The 25,248-nt window shown below is 35.0% G+C and overlaps 1 long non-coding RNA gene and 1 pseudogene across 2 annotated transcripts; both read left to right on the top strand.

The window, feature by feature from the left end:
* The first annotated feature begins 132 nt into the window (after window positions 1-132).
* Window positions 133-25,248, top strand: LOC128292732 ((+)-delta-cadinene synthase isozyme XC14-like; annotated as a pseudogene).
* On the top strand, window positions 7,163-8,280 carry LOC128292798 (uncharacterized). Of its 2 annotated transcripts, none has more exons than XR_008282721.1 (2): window positions 7,163-7,207; window positions 8,088-8,280. It is a non-coding gene; the product is annotated as an uncharacterized LOC128292798 (long non-coding RNA). The 2 variants fall into 2 exon arrangements; XR_008282720.1 differs by lacking the exon at window positions 7,163-7,207 and adding an exon at window positions 7,323-7,439.

Here is a 25,248-nt window from a genome sequence, read left to right as displayed (position 1 = left end):
AGTAAACAAGTTACGTTGCTTAGCCCTTGTTCCAACCTATAAATACATGCTACAGTTGCACTCTTATCCTTACAGATTTTGTGCCAAATTTCTCAAATTAAGCTTTTGAATATTTGCTTTTGTTCAATCGAAATGGCTTCACAAGTTTCTCAAATGCCTTCTTCATTTCCCCTTTCTTCCAATAAGGATGAAATGCGTCCCAAAACCGATTATCCGCCTAGCATTTGGGGAGATTTCTTCCACAACTGTCCCGATAAGGTATACATACTTATGAGCATATTGATATATAATCTTAACATATTATTTTTTAATTATTTAGTGATTCAATACGAAGAAAAATTTCATTATTTTGAGCAGAATATTGATGCTAAAACTGAAAAATGCCACCAACAATTGAAAGAAGAAGTGAGGAAGATGATTGTGGCACCAATGTCTAATTCAACCCAAAAGTTAACCTTCATTGATTCAGTTCAAAGACTGGGTGTGAGTTACCACTTCACCAAGGAGATCGAAGATGAACTAGAGAACATCTACCATAACAACAATGATGCCGAGAACGAACTCTACACTACATCTCTTAAGATTTAGTAGAACAATATATTTAGCATTTATTAGCATAATATATTTTACATTAATTAGAATTAGGCTTTTTCAACCTATAAATAGATATGGTTGAAACTCCTCTTGGATCATCATTCGAATTTAACATTAGTGAATTTTCTTTTCCTCTGCCTGTGGTTTTTCTTGAAAGAGTTTCAACGTGGTTTTTCTTGAAAGGATTTCCACGTAAAATCGACGCGTTCTATTCTTCTTTAATTCTTCTTTTTACAATTCGTTACCATTATTGACGTTCAATCCTTACGTTACTAAATTAAAACAATCAATATATATATATGAAAAATGTGGATTCAAATCATATGTGGCATTGGATTATGGGTTTATTGCATGCCTTTACTAATGTCCAAAAGTTTTTCTTCTGTAACTCTTTTTCGATTGTCACTAAATAATCAAATTAAATTTATTTTAATCAAATAAATTAATTTTTGACAAATTTGGATGATAAGGAAATAAATAAGTAAAATAATTCGTAGCAAGGATCAATTTGAATGAATATCCTTGCAATCAGGGATCAATTTGAATTAAATTGTGTCTGATATGAATTCAAACAATTTTTGTTTTGAAGAATTGAAAGCTGCAATCCTTGCTAAGTAAACAACAAACAATCTAGAAGTAGGACATTATTTTAAAAAATAAAAATATAATTTTTTTGAAAAACTTGGAAGGATTATTAAGCATAAATTATTTTGGGTTAATTTTATCAGTCTTCTCTAAACTATTGCCAATAGTCTTAAAGCATAATGTCAAATTTAGCCTCAACGTTTATATATTTTGTTAATTTTTTTTTTTTTTAAGCTAAACTTGGCCTTTAATCTTTTAAAAAGATATTCAAATTTCTTTTTTAACGAAAATCTTAACTAAAACATTAATTTTCCAATGATATTGGCATTACAACCCATGTGGCCATCCATGTGTACTTCGTGCTGACATAACACTATTTATTACATGCCACACCAATAAATAATTTAAAATTTATAAAAATATTCAAAAAAATAAAATAAAATAAAAGTTTCATAATTTTTTTTTCTAAAAAATAGTATGAAGTATATGTAGACTATGCGAGCTACTATGTTTAGATTTAATGGTTTATATCCATTAAAACATAGCAATTCAACTCTTTTTTAAATATTTATTGTCAAATATGACTTTTTTTTAGAAAAATGTTGAGGGCCAAATTTAACTCCAATAAAAGGGGCCAAATTGACAAGAAAAAAATGTAAGCGTTGATTACTAAATTTGATGTTATGCCTATTCTAATTAGTTTTTAAACTTCAAAATACGTTAATTTGAGTCTTTAAAATATCAGCATGGTATCAAATAGGTTTTCCATTAGCATAGTAGTTAATCTAAGTGTTAAATGTCAATTAGGATATGATTGTTGCTCCAATAGGGTTGGAAGCGTGTAAATTATTGTACTAAAAAATCACACAAAGTTCAATTCCCAGGAAAGAGAGGTGGATCACAAGGATCTCTTAAGTACCAAGTTTTTCCTCAGTCAGAATATCCTTTCTATCGTAATTTAATAGCACAATTAAATACTACTATTATACACTCAAATATTGAAACAAAAATAGGACACGAAAGAACACAAGAGTTTTAACAAGGTTCGGTAAATTATACGTACGTCCTCGGGCACTAACACCATATGATAACTTCACTATCTCCAAAATATTACAAACAAATAGAACTCCTTAAAAATTCTCAAATGGGAGAAGAGAGAAAACTAAAAGAGAAAGAATAGTTGGGATTATTTGAAATGAGAGATGAGAAGGGCTATTTATAGTTGAAGTTCAAGGATCAAACCATAAATAGCCCATTATCTCAAGGACCAAAAAAGAAATTATCCCATTCCAATTTTTCAAGTCAATTTTTGGTGCAAAGCCTGCACCTCCTATTTATGACATTTTAGTAAAAATTTATGGCTGCCATGCAATTGTCAACAAGCTGCCATAAATGTTAACAATCTCCACCTTGAAGATTTGATTAGAATAATCACATCTTTACACACTTCCTTCAACTCCCTAAATCCAATAAAGCTATCTTTTGTAGTGCCTCCAAATGCGCTCACGAGCGCGATACACCTGAAGGTGCTCAAATTCTCAAGATGTTAATCAAGTTCAAAAAATGGTTGAACTTGATTGTTGTTACCACCTTGGTCATCATATCTGCGGGATTATCTGCTGTGGAATCTTTTGAAGTAGAATTTTTCCTTTTTCAAAGACTTCTCGCACAAAGTGATATCTTACGTCGATATGTTTGGTTCTTGAATGATAGACTTCATTTTTCGCTAGATGAATAGCGCTCTGACTGTCACAATATAGACTAATGTGACTTTGAACAACTCCCAAGTCTTCTAACAATCCATTAAGCCAAATAGCCTCCTTAATAGCTTCTGTAACTGCCATATATTCTGCCTCTATAGTAGACATAGCTACTGTAGACTGTAAGGTAGACTTCCAACTCACTAGGGCTTTAGTAAGAGTAAACAGATACCCCGTAGTTGAACGGCATTTATATAAATCACCAGTAAAGTCGGAATCAACATATCCAACTACAAACCGACCAAGTGCTTCATCCTACTCAAAAACTAAACCAACGTCTACGATTTTTCGAAGATACCATAGAATCCATTTCACAGCTTGTCAATTTCATTTTCCAAGATCATGCATATACCTGCTCACAACTCCAACAGCTTGTGAAATGTCAGGCCACGTACACACCATTGCATACATCAAACTCTCAACTGCATTAGCATATGGGACTTTTGCCACATATTCTCTTTCTTCTTCAGTTTTTGAAGATAAATGAGAAGCAAGTGGGGTACTTACATGTTTTGTGTTTTCATTTACACCAAAACATTGTAATACCTTTTTCAGATATTGCTTTTGACTCAAACAAAGCTTACCTCTCTGTCTATCTCTACTTATCTCCAAGCTGAGAATCTTCTTGGCCTCACCTAGATCTTTCATCTCGAACTCTTGATTCAACTGAGCCTTTAGCTTATTTATCTCTTTTTGGCTCTTCGAAGTAATTAACATATCATCAACATACAAGAGTAGATAAATGAAAGATCTGTCATATAGCTTCTGCAAATACATACAATTGTCATATTAGCTTCTTGTGTATTTTTGCCTTCTCATAAAGCTATCAAATCGCTTGTACCACTTCCTCGGGGATTGCTTCAATCCATATAGCAATTTGTTCAGCTTACAAACCTAATTTCTACCACTAGCATCTTTGTATCCTTCAGGATGAGTCATATAGATCTCCTCTTCTAACTCACCATGAAAAAAAAGCTGTCTTTACATCAAGTTGAGCTAACTCAAAATTCAACTGTGCTACCAAGGCCATCAAAATTGTAATGGAGGAATGCTTCACAACAGGGGAAAATACATCATTATAGTCAATTCCCTCCTTTTGAGTGTAGGCTTTAGCTACTAATCTTGCCTTGTAGCGAACATCTTTCTTGCTAGGAGATCCATTTTTCTTTGCAAATACCCTCTTGCATCCGATTGCCCTTTTACCTTTCGGTAATTGCGCCAACTCTCAAGTACTATTTTTCCAGAGAGACTGTATTTCTTCATCCATGGCACTTTTCTGTTTGTCACTTTCTAAGCTTTGTATTTCTTCTTGATAAGTGATAGGAATATCATCATCAACAACGGGAAGGGTGTAGGCTACCATATCAGTAAATCGAGCAGGTCTGCAAATTTCTCTTCATAGCCTTGCAACTGCAACTGGTTCTGGTGTACTCAACGGTTCTTGGGTCAGAACCTCTTCAACCTCTAATTCTTCTATTGTGGCTGGAGAATTAGACTTATTAACTGGGTAAATCCCCACCTGCTCAAACTCCACCTACTGTGGAGTATCACTTGTCTGAATATCTTCATCTGCTACCTTTTTCAATGTGGCAGATTCATCAAAGGTAACATCTCTGCTACAGATCATTTTCTTTGCGTCTAAGCACCAAAGACGAACTCCCTTTACTCTAGAGGTGATTCCTATAAAGAGAGCTTTCTTTGCCCTCAGATCTAATTTTGACTCCTTCACATAGTAATATATAATGGATCCAAACACATGTAAGGAATCATAATCTGTAGCTGGTTTTCCAAACCATACCTCCATAGGAGTTTTCCTTTCTAATGCAGATGATGGCAAACAATTAACAAGATGGCCAGCATATGTTACAGCCTCAGCCTAAAATTGCTTGCCCAACCTAGCATTGGACAACATACATCGAACTTTCTCCAATAGTGTTCGATTCATACGCTCTGCCACTCCATTCTGCTGTGGTGTATCCCTAACTATGAAGTGTCTAATAATACCATACTCTTGACACACATCGAATAACGGATCACGTTGATATTCCCCTCCATTGTCTGTCCTAAGTCGCTTGATTTTCTTGCCAGTCTGGTTTTCGATCATATATTTCCATTTAAGAAAAACTCCAAACACCTCATCCTTAGTTCTCATGGTACACACCTAAACTCTTTTGGAAAAGTCATCAACAAAAGTAACAAAGTAGTGTTTTCCACCCAACGAAGGTGTTTTGGAAGGCCCCCACACATCTGAGTGAACATATTCCAAAATACCTTTTGTATTATGGATAGCAGTGCCGAATTTCACTCTCTTTTGCTTTCTCAAAACACAAAGCTTGCAAAATTTTAATTTGCAAGCCTTTGCACCTTTCAGCAATCCTTGCTTTGCCAGAATTTGCATGGATTTTTCACTGGTATGTCCCAACTTCATATGCCACAACTGCATTGAGTTCAATTCTTTGATACCGGAAGCAGCAGTTACTGCTCCAATAACTGTGCTTCCTTGGTAGTAATACGAGTTATTTTTCTCGATGCCTTTCAATATCACAAGTGCGCCAAATGTCACTTTTAAAACCCCATTTCTCATAGTAACAACTGAACCTTTGGATTCCAAGGCTCCCAATGAGATGAGATTTTTCTTCAAACTGGGTATGTACCGAACATCAGTCAAAACTCTGGTTGATCCATTTTGATTCTTTATGTAACGCCCCAATTTTCGAGAATTTTGTGAATGTTGGCATAGGTTTAATTATGTTAGTGGGCCTCTAGAAGGCCCAAGCTTAAGATAGAACCTAGAAATTTTAGTTAATTTTTGTTCCATAAGAAAAAGGGGGTGAAATTATGAAATAGAACCTATGTGAAAATGTTTGAAAATGCTATAGGCTAAATTGAAGTGGCCAAATAAATAGGAGTGCAAAATAGGAGGATTTGCATGACAAACCTCCCATTTTACATGAAGTGGCCAACCATCATGTTGTTGTAGACAATATGAGCACTTGATATCCATAATTCATGGTACAAATTGATAATGGGTTAGGTAAATGTTCCATGATAATGGATTAGGTAAATATTCCATGATAATGGGTTAGGTAAATGTTCCATGATAATGGTTTAGGTAAATGTTCCATGATGGGCATTTCATGTCTTTTGTATTAAAGAATTAAATGGATGAAATATGAAATTTTATTAAAAGAAAAAGGGGTGAAAAGAACAAATTTTTGTCCATCTTTGTTCATCATAGCCTAAAGTTAGAGAAGAGAAAGGAGAGGAGAAAGCTCTTGAATGTTCGGTCACTTGGGGAAGAAAATTGAAGGTAAGTTCATGGTAGTTTGCTTCTATCTTGATGTTCATGAGTTCTTCTTGATTCTACCTTAACTCTTGAAGCATATTTTGGTTTTTAGTTGTGTTGTGAGCATTTAGTCATGAATTAAAATGAAGGAAATGGTTGCTGTTTCATGTTCTTTTGACGAAAAATGGAAGATAGGTGAAGTTGAGCCAAACAAATGAGCATGCATGTGCCTTAGATGCTAAGGGGAAAAATCGGCTAACATGTTGTGCTTTAAAATGATGAAATGGAGATTATACTTAAGTAAAATCATAGATATGTGATGATTGATTGGTGATATACATGTTTAAATAACAAGCATGCAAGTTAGGTGTGAAAGAGTGATTTGGTAATAAATCTGCTTGGGACAGCAGCAGTAACGTGACTTTGGAAAATCACCATAAATTGTGGGAGATGAGTTAGAAGCTGCATAAATTATGTAATTAAAGCTTAATGAGTCTAGTTTCAAATGGAATAAACAAGAACATATTTTGAATTCTGTAAAATGAGAAATTTGATTCATAATGAAGAGTCGTCAGATTAGTCAAACAGTGAAACATGGGAAACTTTAAGAAAAATCTGGTATTGATTGGCCATACCAAAAATTCTGAAAATTTTATGAATAGAAGATATATGAGTCTATTTTCAGGGGAAATTAACGGCACTTGATTTGGAGTTTTGTAGCACCAGTTATAAATAATTTAGTGACTGTTGCTCAGGAAGACAGCTTGCAGTGAAATTATGATTATGTGATAAATATTGACAAAAAAATTGTTAATGAGTTGCTTATTGATTTCTTATAAGCTTACTATGATCTGTAGGTGTGGTTGGCCGAATATTGTAAGGGGTTAATACGTAGTTTGTATTTGAATAGTTGATTAACGTATTAGTAATCCAATTGTAAGCGGTTCGTGTGTGGATCTTGTCAGCATATCGTCGCAAACAGGTGTGTAACTAACACCCTCTTTCTTAGTCTAGATCGGCAAAAGTAAAAAATTCGAAATGCCGAAAACCGGTATTTTGTAGATTTGCGAGTGTGCGAATGCTCGTGAGGTAAATCAATTAATATTTTTGGTAAGCTGCAATGTTTGGACTGCAAAGTGCATGATTTCTGTGCCCTCGATATTTTTGGGCTTAATGGGCCAAAATTGGAATGATGGGCCAACGGGCCCAATTCGGTAAGAACTCTCGGTACGTGATTCTATAGTACGTGAAAGGTAGGAATATGCATGAAAAACCCTAAAATAGATAAATTACTGAAATACCTTTAAAAGTGAAAAATTTATAGTATTACTCCTGGGAGATAAATTACCGAAATACCCCTAGGGTTAAATTGACTTAAATGAATGTTTGACTGTTGTTATTTACTGCATGCCATGTTATTATCTGATGCATGGGATTGGGATATTGACGGAGGAAGTACTAAAAGTGGCTTGTCCACGTCTTGGAGGCTTTGCCTCAATTTATCGATAATCGAGCGCAATGCCGCAATCTGTGGAGTGTTAAATTTGGGTGGGTTGAGCTATCCCCACATGGAGTGTATGGACTGCACGGGTGGAGTGTAGTGGTTGGTGGGTTGAGTAGTCTCCCAAATGGGCTTGCATATGTTATTGATGTTGCATGTATTTTGAAATGGGCCTATGGGCCATATTGTTATCTGAATAAGGGCTAAGGCCCAATTTATTGTAATCTGAAAAGGATCCGCCCAAGACCACTATTACTGAATAGGCTTAGGCCCAATGGGCTGGAGTGACTTGGGCTTTGAATGGGTTTTCCTTACACATTGAGTTTTCCCAAACTCACCCCTTTTATTTTCATCCACGCAGGAAATCCCCAACCATAGTGGGCTTGGAGCTGTGAGGGAATTCGGAGTGGCCACCCGTTCTGAAAGTTTGATTTTCTTCTGGTGAATTGGACATCCTTTTATTTACGTTTGAAGTTTTGGATTTTTAAATGTAATAAGGCCGCTTAATTATTTTTGATGGTTTTAATATGTATTACTAAGATAGGTATTACTTATTTTAACTGTTGAAATTAGATAGCTTTAGGGCGCGTTTTCAAAAACATCAATTGATTTCAAAATAACACGACAATAAGCAAAGCTTCCGCAATGAAAGTATTTTCCAAAATTAATCACTTTTCCTAAAAATGACTTATTCAAATCGGTTTCCTAGAAATATCCATGACGTTAAGGTGTGGCAATGGTAGTATGCATGTCAGGATTGGATCCGAAAGGAGCTTGGTATAGCAAATCAGATGGACTCACCACCTCTTTTCCGGTTTCTTACCTGGTGCACAGCTTCCATTCTCTTTAACCTATAATGAAATTATCTTTTAAAACACTAAGTAAGTTTTTCTGGATCAACAATATAAAATGTTTTGAACGCTTCGATGTGGCATGTCGGATCCGGTCATAACGTCTGGGCTGGGTTTGGGGTACTACATTTAGTGGTATCAGAGCCTAGGTTGCAACAACTCGGCTGTGGAATGGGTTTACAAAAATAAATATTTTTGAAAACTAAAATTTTATAAAGAATGCGAAAAACTCGATTTTCAAAATTTAGATCTTTAGAAGGTGGCATTCCGAATCTCCGGCTCAAGTCTGTAAGTATTACTCTGAACTTTTCTGAATATTTTCCTGACTTATTTGTCTGTACTGAAACCCTATTAGGATACTCTAGATAGGATGATACTGAAACCATAGGAAAATCTGATAAGAGATCAAATCGTAGCTAGATTTCGATTCTGCGAAAACAAACTCGAACTCTTATGTCGATTCATAAAACATCGTAATAAACACTAAAATATTAATTGATGCATAAAAATTCGTAATCAAGATAATACGATATGAGTACAAGAGGCTGTGGACGGAGTCGAGGAAGTGCTCGAGCGAGATCTTCGTTTTCGGGACATATGCCGACGGTGGATGCACAGGTACCACCGGCAACAGAGGTAGAGTCTCATGACCGCGGTGCCGAGGATGATGCCCTGTCACAAGCAATGCTTCGTGTTCTGGAAAGGGTTGCCAGGGCAAGTACGGGCAATGGAGTTCGGGGATTTATTTCTGAATGACTTCGGGCTAACGGAGCGGAGATCTTTAGGGGCGTGTCTGGTATAGCCCCGAATGTGACGGAATATTGGTTGGAGGCCACAGAACGGATTATGGACGACTTGGACTGCTCTGAGGAGATTGTGAGTGGGGTATCTATACTAAGTCCTTTGGGTCACTCGGTTAGGGTAGACAACCTGTATAGGGATGTACCCTTAGAAACTCAAGGTAGGATTTTTCCTGGAGATCTGATGGAGTTACCGTTCGGAGTGTTTGATCTCATTTTGGGAATGGACTGGCTTGTTAAGCATAAGGCGACCCTGGATTGTGCTGCTAAATGAATGGTGTTAAGGACCACAAAGTATGAGGAGGTTATGGTGATAGGTGAGCGAAGGGATTATTTGTCCTATGTGGTGCCGGCTTTAAGAGCCGAAAAGTGGATTCAGAAAGGTTGTGAGACCTATTTGGCATTTGTAAGTCAGTCAGAAGATGAGGGATTGTTAGTGGATAAGGTTAGGACTGTAAAGGAGTTTCAAGATGTTTTTCCGGAAGAGCTTCTAGGATTGCCTCCGAACCGAGAAGTGGAGTTTGGAATCGACTTCTTGCCTGGAACGGCACCAGTGTCTATCGCACCATATAGAATGGCACCAAAGGAGTTGGTGGAGCTAAAGGCACAAATTCAAGAGTTGTTGGATAGGGGCTTCATTAGGCCAAGCGTGTCTCCGTGGGGAGCACCGATACTATTCGTGAACAAGAAGGATGGTACAATACGGATGTGCATTGATTATCGCTAGTTGAACAAACTGACAATTAAGAATAAGTATCCACTGCCAAGGATTGACGATCTGTTTGACCAGCTTAGAGGGGCTTCTGTATTTTCTAAGATCGACCTCCGATCTGGATATCATCAGTTAAGGGTCAAGGAGGTAGATATCCATAAGTCAGCATTCAGGACTCGGTATGGTCATTACGAGTTTCTAGTTATGCCATTTGGACTAACGAACGCTCCTGTAGCGTTTATGGATCTGATGAATCGTGTGTTCCAACCATGTTTGGATCAGTTCGTAGTCGTCTTTATTGATGATATCCTGGTATATTCTGAAACTGAAGCGAAACATGATGAGCATCTCCGTATAGTGCTGCGAGTGTTAAGGGAGAAGGAACTCTTTGTGAAGTTCAGCAAGTGTGAATTTTGGTTGAGGGAGGTAACCTTCTTAGTACATGTGGTTTCTGCCGAAGGGATTAAGGTAGACCCTCGAAAGATTGAAGCAATTTTGAAGTGGAAGCCAGCTAGGACGGTGTCGGAAATTTGAAGTTTTCTAGGGTTGGTAGGATACTACAGAAGGTTTGTGGAAGGTTTTTCTGTGATGGCAGCACCTTTGACAAAACTCATAAAGAAAGGAGTACCGTTTGTATGGTCTGAGAAGCAACAGGAAGCTTTTGAGAAGTTGAAGAAAGTTCTGACTGAAGCACCTATGTCGATTCAGCCGGAGTCTGGGAAGGATTTTACTGTATACAGTGACGTATCACACGTGGGTTTGGGCTGCGTGTTAATGCAGGAGGGTAAGGTGGTTGCATATGCATCACGACAGCTTAAACCTCACGAAGGGAACTATCCGACTCATGATTTAGAGTTGGCAGCAGTGATATTTGCACTTAAGATTTGAAGACATTACTTGTACAGAGAAAGGTGTATTATATACACAGACCACAAGAGTCTTAAGTATTTGTTGACTCAGAAGGAGCTGAACCTTAGGCAAAGGAGATTGATTGAGTTACTTAAGGATTATGATTGTTCAATCGAGTATCACCCAGGCAAGGCTAATGTGGTAGCCGATGCTCTAAGTCGTAGAGCTGTATCTGATTTGAGAGCAATGTTTGCTCGTCTGAGTCTGTATGATGATGGAAGTCTATTGGCTGAGTTGCAAGTGAGGCCAACCTGGGTGGATCAGATTAAGGAAAAGCAGTTGAACGATGAGTCTTTGGTCGCTCGGTTCCAACAAGTTAAGGAAGGGGAAACTTCTGAGTTCGGTTTAAATGGTGATGGAGTTCTGTGTTTCCGAGGAAGAATTTGTGTTCCGAAGGACTCTGATTTAAGGTAGACAATATTGCAGAAAGCTCATGGAGGACTTTGTGCCATGCATCCTGGAGGGAACAAGTTGTATCACGACTTGCAAGAATTGTACTGGTGGCCTGGACTTAACCGGAAGTAACGGAGTTTGTAGGGAAATGTTTGACATGCCAGCAAGTGAAAGCTGAACATCAATTACCTTCTGAACTGTTACAGCCGGTGAAGATACCACTTTGGAAGTGGGAGAGGGTAACCATGGACTTTGTGAGTGGGTTGCCTTTGACACCATCAAAGAAAGACTCGGTGTGGGTGATTGTGGATAGGTTGACCAAATCAGCCCATTTCATACATGTACGTACTGACTTTTTGCTTCAAAAGTTAGCCAAGCTGTATGTGGCAGAGATTGTACAACTTCATGGAGTCCTAGTTTCGATTGTCTCTGACCGGGATCCTAGATTCACATATCGGTTTTGGAAAAAGTTACATGAGGCGTTAGGGACGCGATTGAACTTTAGTACGGCTTTCTATCCCCAAACTGATGGTCAGTCAGAGAGGGTTATTCAGATTCTAGAGGACATGTTGAGGGGATGCGTGATTGACTTTCGAGGTAGTTGGGATAATTACTTGCCGTTGGCAGAATTTGCGTACAATAACAGTTACCAGGCGAGTATTCGAATGGCACCGTATGAACCACTGTATGGACGAAGGTGTTGTACACCTAGTTGTTGGACTGAACTAGGAGAGCGACAAATTCTTGGACCAGAGTTGGTAGCTGATACTGAGGATAAGGTCAGAATAATTAGGGACCGGTTAAAAGAAGCATCTGATAGGAAAAAGTCGTATGCAGATTTGAAGCGTAAGGAGATTGAGTACTCAGTAGGTGATATGGTCTTCTTAAAGGTTTTTCATTGGAAGAAGATGTTAAGGTTCGGTAAGAAGGGCAAGTTGAGTCTGCAGTTCATTGGGCCTTATCGGGTTTTGAAGCGAGTAGGCCCAGTGGCTTATCAGTTGGAATTGCCTCCAGAGTTAGACAGGATTCATGATGTTTTTCACGTCTCCATGTTAAGGCGTTATCGTTGGGACCCTGCTCATGTCCCGCGATTCTGCGAAATTGAAGTTCGGTCGATTTGACCTTTGAGGAGGAGCCTGTGCAAATATTGGCTCGAGATGTTAAGGTTCTCAGAAGGAAATCTGTCCCGTTAGTGAAAGTGCTTTGGCATAATCATGGAAGAGAAGAAGCTACTTGGGAATCAGAAGAGACTATGCGTCAACAATACCCTCAACTAGTTGGATCAGGTAAATTTCGAGGACGAAATTTCTTTAAGGAGGGTAGAGTTGTAACGCCCTAATTTTTGGGAATTCTGTGAATGTTGGCATAGGTTTAATTATGTTAGTGGGCCTCTAGAAGGCCCAAGCTTAAGATAGAATCCGGCAATTTTAGTTAATTTTTGTTCCATAAGAAAAAGAGGGTGAAATTATGAAATAGAACCTATGTGAAAATGTTTGAAAATGCTATAGGCTAAATTGAAGTGGCCAAATAAATAGGAGTGCAAAATAGGAGGATTTGCATGACAAACCTCCCATTTTACATGAAGTGGCCAACCATCATGTTGTTGTAGACAATATGAGCACTTGATATCCATAATTCATGGTACAAATTGATAATGGGTTAGGTAAATGTTCCATGATAATGGATTAGGTAAATATTCCATGATAATGGTTAGGTAAATGTTCCATGATAATGGTTTAGGTAAATGTTCCATGATGGGCATTTCATATCTTTTGTATTAAAGAATTAAATGGATGAAATATGAAATTTTATTAAAAGAAAAAGGGGTGAAAAGAACAAAGTTTTGTCCATCTTTGTTCATCATAGCCTAAAGTTAGAGAAGAGAAAGGAGAGGAGAAAGCTCTTGAATGTTCGATCACTTGGGGAAGAAAATTGAAGGTAAGTTCATGGTAGTTTGCTTCTATCTTGATGTTCATGAGTTCTTCTTGATTCTACCTTAACTCTTGAAGCATATTTTGGTTTTTAGTTGTGTTGTGAGCATTTAGTCATGAATTAAAATGAAGGAAATGGTTGTTGTTTCATGTTCTTTTGATGAAAAATGGAAGATAGGTGAAGTTGAGCCAAACAAATGAGCATGCATGTACCTTAGATGCTAAGGGGAAAAATCGGCTAACATGTTGTGCTTTAAAATGATGAAATGGAGATTATACTTAAGTAAAATCATAGATATGTGATGATTGATTGGTGATATACATGTTTAAATAACAAGCATGCAAGTTAAGTGTGAAAGAGTGATTTGGTAATAAATCTGCTTGGGACAGCAGCAATAACGTGACTTTGGAAAATCACCATAAATTGTGGGAGATGAGTTAGAAGCAGCATAAATTATGTAATTAAAGCTTAATGAGTCTAGTTTCAAATGGAATAAACGAGAACATATTTTGAATTCTGTACAATGAGAAATTTGATTCGTAATGAAGAGTGGTCAGATTAGTCAAACAGTGAAACATGGGAAACTTTAAGAAAAATCTGGTATTGATTGGCTATACCAAAAATTCTGAAAATTTTATGGATAGAAGATATATGAGTATATTTTCAGGGAAAATTAACGACACTTGATTTGGAGTTTTGTAGCTCCAGTTATAAATAATTTAGTGACTGTTGCTCAGGAAGACAGCTTGCAGTGAAATTATGATTATGTGTTAAACTTTGACAAAAAAATTGTTAATGAGTTGCTTATTGATTTCTTATAAGCTTACTATGATCTGTAGGTGTGGTTGGCCGAATATTGTAAAGGGTTAATATGTAGTTTGTATTTGAATAGTTAGATTAACGTGTTAGTAATCCAATTGTAGGCGGTTCGTGTGTGGATCTCGTCAGCATATCGTCGCAAACATGTGTGTAACTAACACCCTCTTTCTTAGTCTAGATCGGTAAAAGTCAAAAAATCGAAATGCTGAAAATCGGTATTTTGTAGATTTGCGAGTGTGCGAATGCTCGTGAGGTAAAGCAATTAATGTTTTTGGTAAGCTGCAATGTTTGGATTGTAAAGTGCATGATTTCTGTGCCCTCGATATTTTTGGGCTTAATGGGCCAAAATTGGAATGATGGGCCAACGAGCCCAATTCGGTAAGAACCCTCGGTACGTGATTCTATAGTATGTGAAAGGTAGGAATATGCATGAAAAACCCTAAAATAGATAAATTACTAAAATACCTTTAAAAGTGAAAAATTTACAGTTTTACCCTTGAGAGTTAAATTACCGAAATACCCCTAGGGTTAAATTGACTTAAATGCATGTTTGACTGTTGTTATTTACTGCATGCCATGTTATTATTTGATGCATGGGATTGGAATATTGACGGAGGAAGTACTGAAAGTGGCTTGTCCACGTACTGGAGGCTTTGCCTCAATTTACTGTTAATCGAAAGCAAGAATGTCGAATCTGTGAAGCGTTAATTTGGGTGGGTTGAGCTATCCCCACATGGAGTGTATGGGTGGTGCAGGTGGAGTGTAGTGGTTGGTGGGTTGAGTAGTCTCCCAAATGGGCTTGCATATGTTATTGATGTTGCATGTATTTTGAAATGGGCCTATGGGCCATATTGTTATCTGAATAAGGGCTAAGGCCCGCTTTATTGTAATCTGAAAAGGGCTCGCCCAGTACCATCATTACTGAATGGGCTTAGGCCCAATGGGCTGGAGCTAACTTGGGCTTTGAATGGGTTTTCCTTACACACTGAGTTTCCCAAACTCACCCATTTTATTTTCATCCACGCAGAAATCCCCAACCATAGTGGGCTTGGAGTCGTGAGGAATTGAGTGGCCACCCGCTCGAAAGTTTGATTTTCTTCGGTGAATTGGACATCCTTTTATTTACGTTTGAAGTTTTGGGTTTTTAAATGTAATAAGGCCGCTTAATTATTTTTTATGGTTTTAATATGTATTACTAAGATAGGTATTACTTATTTTAACTGTTGAAATTGGATACCTTTAGAGCGCGTTTTCAAAAACAACAATTGATTTCAAAATAACACGACAACAAGCAAAGCTTCCGCAATGAAAGTATTTTCCAAAATTAATCACTTTTCCTAAAAATGACTTAATCAAATCAATTTCCTAGAAATATCCATGACGTTAAGGTGTGGAAATGGCGTATGCATGTCTAGGATTGGATCCGAAGGAGCTTGGTACTTAGCAATCAGATGGACTCACCACCTCTTTTCGGTTTCCTACCGGTGCATGACTTCCATTCACTTTAACCTATAATGAAATTATCTTTTAAAATACTAAGTAAGTTTTTCTGGATCAACCATATAAAATGTTTTGAATGCTTCGATGTGGTATGTCGGATCCGGTCATAACGTCTGGGCCGGGTTTGGGGTGTTACACTTTAATTGGATTGAACCTATCCCAAATGTTTTACAGACATTGTCATTGCCCATATAAACAACTCCTCCATTTAGTTCTACTAAATTAGATAACCACTCCTGGTTAGTAGATATATGATAGGCACAACCTGAATCCAATATCCACTCATCTGAATGGAACGATGATGATGGTGCAACCAGTGATAGTTCAGTGTCACTGGTATCATGCTTTGCAACACAAGCAGCTGGAGCAGCTTTTCCCTTATTCTTCAGCTTTGGACAATTTTTCTTCCAGTGGCCTTTCTCATGACAAAAGGCACATTCATCTTTCCCAAGTCTGGACTTTGACTTTGATCTCCCCTTCTGAGTTTTTCTCTGAGTGTATGAACAGCCTCGGACTACTAAAGCTTCTGTGTTTCTGATTGAGTTTTTTTGTTTGTCTTTCTTTCTCTGTTCATAACTGTATAAGGCTGCACAGACTTCGCTTAGAGATATATCACTCTTCCCGTGAAGTAGAGTAGTTTCTAGTAACTCAAACTCCTCAGGAAGTGACCCCAACAGCATCAAAGCCAAATCTTCATCTTTGAATGTCTCATCCATATTCAACAAATCAGTGACTAATTGATTAAATTTGATGATGTGATCATTCATTGTGGTACCTGGGACATAAGTGAAACAAAACAGTCTTCTCTTCAAGTGGAGCTTATTCTAACTATTTTTCTTCAAAAAATTTTCTTCAAGTGCCACCCACAACTTATTTGTAGAAGTCTCCTTTGAAAAAGCATACCTATGCTCTCGAGAAAGGCATGATCGAATTGTGACACATGCCAACTGATTGATTGCCTTCCAATCTTTCTCTTGTACATCATCTGGTTTCTTTTCATCAAGGGCAATGTCTAGACTCTGTTGTAAAAGGGCATCTAGAACCTCACTTTGCCACATACCAAAATGGCTCGTGCCATCAAAGATCTCCACGGCCAATCTTGTATTTGCCATTGTCGGTCTTGTCCACATGGACGATGTTGAAGCTCTAAACCGTTTGTTATCTTCATAAGTTTTCAATATACCTAAGGAAATCTTTTTTGATGTGGAAGATAAGTTTAAACTGCAACCATAGAGCATACTACGATTAACCTTCGGCTCTTGATACCACTTGTTGTTCCAATAGGGTTGGAAGCATGTAAAGTATTGTACTAAAAAATCACACAAAGTTCAATTCCCAGGAACGAGAGGTGGATCACGAGGATCTCTTAAGTACCAAGTATTTCCTTAGTCAGTATGTCCCTTCTATCGTAATTTAATAGCACAATTAAATACTACTATTACACCCTCAAATATTGAAAGAAAAATAGGACAAGAAAGAACACAAAAGTTTTAATGAGGTTCAGTAAATTATACCTACATCCTCAGGCACTAACACCAGATGATAACTTCATTATCTCCAAAATATTACAAACAAATAGAACTCTTTAAGAATTTTCAAATGGGAGAAAGAGAAAACTAAAAGAGAAAGAATAGTTGGGACTATTTGAAATGAGAGATGAGAAGGGCTATTATAGTTGAAGTTTAAGGATCAAACCATAAATAGCCCATTATCTCAAGGACCAAAAAAGAAATTATCCCATGCCAATTTTCAAGTAAATTTTCGGTGCAAAGCCTTCACCTCCTATTTATGACATTTTAGTCAAAATTGATGGCTGCCATTCAATCGTCAACAAGTTGCCATAAATGTTAACAATGACGCGGAACATACTTAAACACACGGATTAAATTATAAACTTATGTATATCTATCACATGAAAAACTTGGATTTGAAATATTGAAAAATAATGTCAATTAAAATTTATTATACATCTTTTCAATTTGATCAATGTATTTTAAATACACTTCAACTCAAACTTGAATTGGTATTTAATACCTAAGGTAATTATCTAACTAATGGAATGACTTGATTGATATGATACTAATATCTTGAGGACTAAATTAAGACATTTTAAAAATTAAAAATGAATTTTAAATCTGTATAGATTGAGAACATTAGGCCATAAATTAATCTGATTATGGTCACGTGTAACAATTGCTCTTTTATCCTCACAGATTTTGGGCCAAATTTCTCAAATTAAGCTTTTGAATATTTGATTTTTTTTTCTTCATTCAAACTGCATTGTTGTCAAAGACAGATAGAGCAGCAACCAAAAATTCAAAAATACAGCCAATAATCTTAGAACAAAGTCCTACTAAAAAAAATCGCTAATACAACAAAACAAAAATTCATCACCAAGCTTTAAACATTTGCGCCCGTTTAACACCAGCCACCGCCAAAGAGAAAGCCATTTCGTTACTATTCTTATCCGCCAAAGAAAAAATGACAGTTCCAGGCTTAAACATATCATTTTTAATATCTGCAAAAAAAAACTTGAAGCGACCAAGGTTTCAAAACCTTGTTAACACACCGTGAAAACACCACCAATGAACCTATTTCAATAAATAAAGAGTCATTAGTCTTCCAATTCATAGATAAAAAATTTTTCTAGAGCAACCTTCACCGTGCCAATCTCAAAGAACCTCAAAGAACATTTGTCGCTGATTATAAAAAATAGTGCTCTTGCGACACCCTCCATATCTCTCAAAACACCTTCACATCCTGCTCTTTCTTCTTTCACAATCCCATACACATTGAACTTTAACCAACCATGTGAGGGGGCCTCTAGAAAGAAGCAGCAAGTTTGGATTTAAAGGAATCAACACGACACCTGTGTGAAGAAATCCACCAAAAATTCTCCTGCAGCATAACTTCATCATGAACTAATCTTGGGCCTGTTCTACTGTGCTTAAAAAAGCACTTTTGGCTCCAAAAGCACTTTTGGAAGAAAAACTGTGCAGAACAAGCTGCTTTGGCTGAAATTTTTGGCTTTTCAGAAGTGCTTTTGAAAAGCACTTCTGAAAAGGAGAAGCTAAAATTTTTAGCTTTTCCTCTCCCAAAAACACTTTTAGTGCTTAATTACTTTTTCACCCCTCTAATAACATAGTACTTTCCTTTTTTTTTTCTTGGTGCTTAATTACAAATGTGTTAAAATCATTAATTAAAAATAAAAATATTTTTAAAATATTAATTACAAATATTTAATGGTTATATTTAAATATTTAAAATGTAGTTTATATATTCTAATTAAATTTTATAAGTAATTAATATTTATTACTTAAAAATATTTAAAATTTTTATTTCATATATTCAAATATTTGTCGAAACCATTTTTAAATCGAGTTTTGGAAAATGGGAATCGACTTTAAGAAAAACAGGAGTCGCCACCAATCTTTTTAGGTGCGATTGGATCACCTTTAAAACATTTTGTTTTAAAATCATTAGTTTTGGTCTACGAAATCAGAAAACAGGTTCGGGAGCCGGTTACGTATGAGGAAGGGTTAGCACCCTTGTAATGCCCAAAAATTGGTACCTAATTGATTATGAAGTGTCTTTATTGTCGGAAATTCAAAAATTTTAAGATACAATCCTTTTTAGAATATTTTGATTGTGGAAATTGAGATTCACTTGTATCAAAATATTGACACTAAGTTAGCCCCCTTTTTTTGAAATCCCTATCTCGAAATGACAAAACGCCATATCCAATAAGTTAGGACACAACGCTTTGAAATTCCAAGATAGTTGCTCGTATTTGAAAACCTTAAAAAAAAAAAATTAGAAGGGTACTTGACTATTCGAACTCAACGAGAAAAGTTGCAACCCAATAAGTTAGGGCACTACTTTTTCGAAACTTTCAAACACCAAGCATTACCTTTTTATTTTTGAAAACTTTGAAGTCTCGTTTTTTAAAATGATGCATGAAGGAGCGATTAACATAATAAAACATAACATACAAGATAGCATATTATAGTAATAGGTAAATAAAAACATAAATGTCATACATTAATTAATATATATATAAGAAATATAAATTATGGCAAATTTTAAATAAGTAAAATATACATACAAAGAACAACATATATTAAAGAAGAATAGATAAAACATATAAACATGTAATTCAATAAATGTTTAAACATATTAATAAACGAGAAAATGATGCATGATGTATAATTGTATAAAAACAAAACAAGACGAACAAATACGATAATATATAAAATAATAATAGTAATATAGTAACATGTGTTATCAAGCAATCAACACTTTACAAAATCATGAAAATAGCATTTAATACATGGACAATTTATAATATAAAATATAAAAAGATTTAACAAAATAAAGTGAGTAATTTGGATATATGTGTGTATAATACAATTTAGAAATGGGTGATAATAATATGTTATAGATAAACTTTAATTTTAAGATAAAATAATAAAAAATATGATATTATATCAAATAATATAAACATTTAATAATACATAAAAATATAATATTTAATAGTGAATTTTAAAATAGATAATATAATAGTATATAAAAGTAATAATAAATGAAATAATTTATAATATATAATACAAAAATGTAAGTTTTAAAATAATGTATAATATAAATATATAAGATATATGAGATAAATAAGTTAAAATATAATATATAATAAAATTGTATTTATAAGAATAATAATTACATAAAATATACAAAAGATATTGATTTAGTAAAATAATGTATAGAATATAAAATATGTAAAAGAATTTATATCTATAATGAAATAATTATATAATATATATATAAATATAAGTTTAAAATGAATTATTAATGATGAAATCTATGTATTATAATATTATAATATCTTCAAAATGTGTAATAATAGAATATAAATAAAAATAATTATTAACATATAAATAAGAATAAGTATATAATACAAGTTTAATGATAATAATATATAGATAAAAATGCGTAATAATATAAAAATGACTTAATAATATATAAAATAATTACAATATATAATATAAAAGCCTATATATATAAATAATATATAATAAATAATAAACATATAATATAATAATAATAATATATAAATAATGATGATAAAATAATAATAACTCGTGAAAAATAATATATAATAAATAATAATAATATAAATAATGTATAATAAAATAATTTTATAATATATAATATAAAAAAAGGTTAAAATAAAATAAATAACAATATAATATATATATAGGGTTAATTTTGAAGTTCAATAAAATCACAGGGCAAATTTAAAAGAAATAACACTGAATTAAGGCCCAATTTAAAACGCGCGTAAAACAAAAGGGACTCATTGGGCAAATTGCCCTATTCCCAAAACGGCAACGTTTCGTTATAAGCCTTAGAATGCTTTTTGTTGGGATTAAATTGAAATTAAATTAATTCATTAGGGCTAAATTAGAAATAGAATGAAACATAATTATAAACGCAAAAAGGTGGAAGGACCAATTGGGTAATTAACCCAATCTTTAAAAATGCGCGGATCCTCCCCGGGTAATCGGGTCAACGCGCGGATCCTAGGGTCTTAAAACATCGTCGTTTTAAGCTTATCAGACTAAGCTAAAACGGCGTCGTTTCTCTTGGGCTATATAAGCCAAATTTCACTTAAAAAAAATCATTTAGAAGCATGTTTTTTAAAAAAAAAACTCAGAGAGAATCTCTGAAAGAGAGGGGGAGGAAGGGAACCCGGTGCAGCCTCTGAGGCCACGCCCGACCAGTGGTTCTACTGTTGGACGCACCGTCATTACGGAGGTTCAAAAGGCTAAAAACCTTCGATTTCCTTGGTAAGTCGCAGGTAACCTCTTTCCTTTTAAAACCTCAACAATTTCGGCCTAGAATGATTTATATATGCATGCTAAAATAAGAACAAGGTACACAATTTTTAAAAAAGAATCACCTCTTAGAAACTCCTTGTATTTCTCTGAATCGAATATATGTAAGTATATTTCTATTTTCTCAAAAATTCGGTCCCTTTACATTGGTTTGATTCGGGCTTTTATAGCCACTACTGTGATTACATAAACTGGAAAGAAATCAAAGATTTCTTTCCATTTTTTGTCTGCTGTATCATATCCTTGATTGTAATCTGCTAAATCTCTTTAGTTTCCTTTTTTGTTTTTCGTATCTGCTGTGTTTCTTTCCTTTCTTTGCAGGTGTTCGCGAAAAATCCGATAATGGAAGGGCCGTTGGCGTTGATGGAGGCCTGAAGTCTGGTGGTGGTGTCGGTGAGGCGCTGATTGGTAGCTGAGGAGTTATCCAGGCTGTGCTGAGAAGGCTCATTAATGGCCTCGATTTGGGGGATTTCAACAGATACTCCCCAAGGCTTCCAGAAGCTGCTGCGGCGCTGTAGTCTTCAGGAAACCCTAGGGTTTCCTGTTTCTTAAAAGTTACTTGGGCTTTTGGGCCATTTCTGACTTGGGTTTGGTTTATTGGTATTCTATTTGGGTTAAGGGTGTAAATGGGTCTGCTGGGTAGTTTTAGGTCTGCTGGGTAGTAACCGGGTTAATGGGTCTGAAATATTTGATTTTGGGCCCCCCGTTTGGGCTTTGTAACATGGACTTGGACTGTTAAATAAACAATTATTTATTTATTTATTTAATTTTCAGCCCGGTCAAATTTGGCTGAAATTTTTGGCTTTTCAGAAGTGCTTTTCAAAAGCACTTCTGAAAAGGAGAAGTTAAAATATTTAGCTTTTCCTCTCCCAAAAGCACTTTTAGTGCTTAATTGCTTTTTCACCCGACTAATAACATAGTACTTTCCTTTTTTTTTCTTGGTGCTTAATTACAAATGTGTTAAAATCATTAATTAAAAATAAAAATATTTTTAAAATAGTAATTACAAATATTTAATGGTTATATTTAAATATTTAAAATGTAGTTTATATATTCTAATTAAATTTTATAAGTAATTAATATTTATTACTTAAAAATATTTAAAATTTTTATTTCATATATTCAAATATTAACAACAAATTATAATAATTTTTTATATTCTTACTAAAATATAATAATTTTAACTAATTTAAATTTTATTTTATTACATTTTATTACTTGATAATAATATATAAAATATGGATATTTTATTTCTCAAAAGCACTTTTCCACAGCATCCATTTAATTAAATACATGCGACAAGGACTAAGCATAACTTCTGTGCCAAATTCAAAGAATTTGTTGCACTCTTATCCTCACAAATTCAAGCAAGTTACGTTGCTTAGTCCTTGTTCCAACCTATAAATACATGCAACAATTGCACTCTTATCCTCACAGATTCTGTGCCAAATATCAAGAGCAAACCAAAAAGGGCAGCAAACTAAGCTTTTCAATATTTGATTTTGATCAATCGAAATAGCTTCACAAGTTTCTGAAATTCCTTCTTCATCACCCCTTTCTTCCAATAAGGATGAAATGCGTCTCAAAGCCGATTTTCTGCCTAGCATTTGAGGAGATTTCTTCCACAACTGTCCCCACAAGGTATGCATACGTATGACCATATTGATATATAATCTTAACATATTATTTGTTTAATTATTTAGTGATTCAAAATGAACAAAAGTTTCATTATTTTGAGCAGAATATTGATGCTGAAACTGAAAAACGTCACCAACAATTAAAAGAAGAAGTGAGGAAGATGATTGTGGCACCAATGGCTAATTCAACCCAAAAGTTAGCTTTCATTGATTCAGTCCAAAGACTAGGTGTGAGTTGCCATTTCACGAAAGAGATCGAAGATGAACTAGAGAACATCTACCATAACGACAATGATGCCGAGAATGACCTCTACACTACATCTCTTCTATTCCGACTACTCCGAGAGCATGGATTCAATGTTTCGTGCGGTAATTATTGGAACAACAACATAGTGTTTTTAAGTTTCTCGAGTATATAATAGAATGGAATGTTTGATAACGATATTTTGTTTTGGGTAATTTCATCTCAAAGGTATTCAACAAGTTTAAAGACGAGCAAGGGAATTTCAGGTCATCTGTGACAAACGATGTTCGAGGGTTGTTGGAACTTTACGAAGCTTCCTATTTGAGGGTTCACGGGGAAGATATATTGGATGAAACAATTTCTTTCACCACCAACCATTTAAGCCTTGCAGTAGCATCTGTGGACTATCCTTTGTCCAAACAGGTTTCTCATGCTTTGAAACAATCAATTCGAAGAGGCTTGCCAAGGGTTGAGGCAAGGCACTATCTGTCAGTATACCAAGATATTGAGTCCCATAATAAGGCGTTGTTGGAGTTTGCTAAGATCGGTTTCAACATGTTACAACTTTTGCATAGGAAAGAGCTAAGTGAGATTTGTAGGTATGTTTTGGAATCTTTTTCACCCATTTTTTCTTTTTCATCTTTTTTAATTTTTTTGGAGGGGGTTGAATTTATAGGAGGCATCATCCTCAGTATAGGAGACGAGTTGCAAATGCTAATGTTTGAATCTTAAACGTATTAAAGAGTACTAGTTAAAAGTGACGACATGAACCTTGGATTCATCTTTTTCACCTTTTTCATTTTAGTTATATATATTTTAAAATTTGAGGTTGCCAATTTGAATCAAGAATCTAATAGTTTACTCATCGACAACATGAATGTGAAACTAATTAAACCTTTTGAGGATCCATTGTGATAATGATTTTTTTTATATGATTTTTTAGGTGGTGGAAGGATTTAGACTTTCAAAGAAAGTTGTCATATGCAAGAGATAGAGTGGTTGAATGCTATTTTTGGGCCTTGGGAGCTTACTTTGAGCCCCAATATTCACTTGGCAGAAAGATGTTGACAAAAGTGATTGCAATGTCATCTATTATAGATGATACATATGACTCATATGCAACATATGGTGAGCTCATTCCTTATACAAGTGCTATTTAGAGGTATATCTTTATTATTATTTTTTTTGTAATAGGTTAGGTTTCTTTAATCAGAGATTAACATTAAAATATATAATATGATGAATGATCGAATATAACGATGAAGTTAGATTTAGGTGGGAAATCAAATGCATAGACCAACTTCCAGAATACATGAAACTAAGCTATAAAGCACTATTAGATGTTTATGAAGAAATGGAGCAACTGGTGGCTGAGCACAAGAGACAATATCGTGTCGAATATGCAAAAAATGCAGTATGTATATCGACAAACATTTATTTGGTACAAAAGAAATAAGATATTAGCTAAATTCTAGATTTGAAAAAATAATTAACTTGAATACCAATATATAGTTATTTAAATATTGTTATAGAATTTGATTTGATATTAGTGATAATTATTGAGATTTTGTTGCCTCAGATGATACGACTTGCTCAATCCTACTTTGTGGAGGCTAAATGGACTCTTCAAAACTACAAAGCATCATTCGAGGAATTTAAGACTAATGCATTGTCATCTTGTGGTTATGCCATGGTTACTATTACATCTTTCATCGGCATGGGAGATATTGTAACACTAGAGACCTTTAAATGGGCAGCCAGTGACCTTAAGATCATTCAAGCTTCCACAATTATTTGTAGGTTTATGGACGATGTTGCTGAACACAATGTATAA

The sequence above is a fragment of the Gossypium arboreum genome, chromosome 5 (assembly GCF_025698485.1).
Source record: "Gossypium arboreum isolate Shixiya-1 chromosome 5, ASM2569848v2, whole genome shotgun sequence".
NCBI classification, from domain to species: Eukaryota; Viridiplantae; Streptophyta; class Magnoliopsida; order Malvales; family Malvaceae; genus Gossypium; species Gossypium arboreum.
The sequence above is the reverse complement of the archived record's forward strand: the minus strand, read 5'-3'. Positions and strand labels throughout refer to the sequence as shown.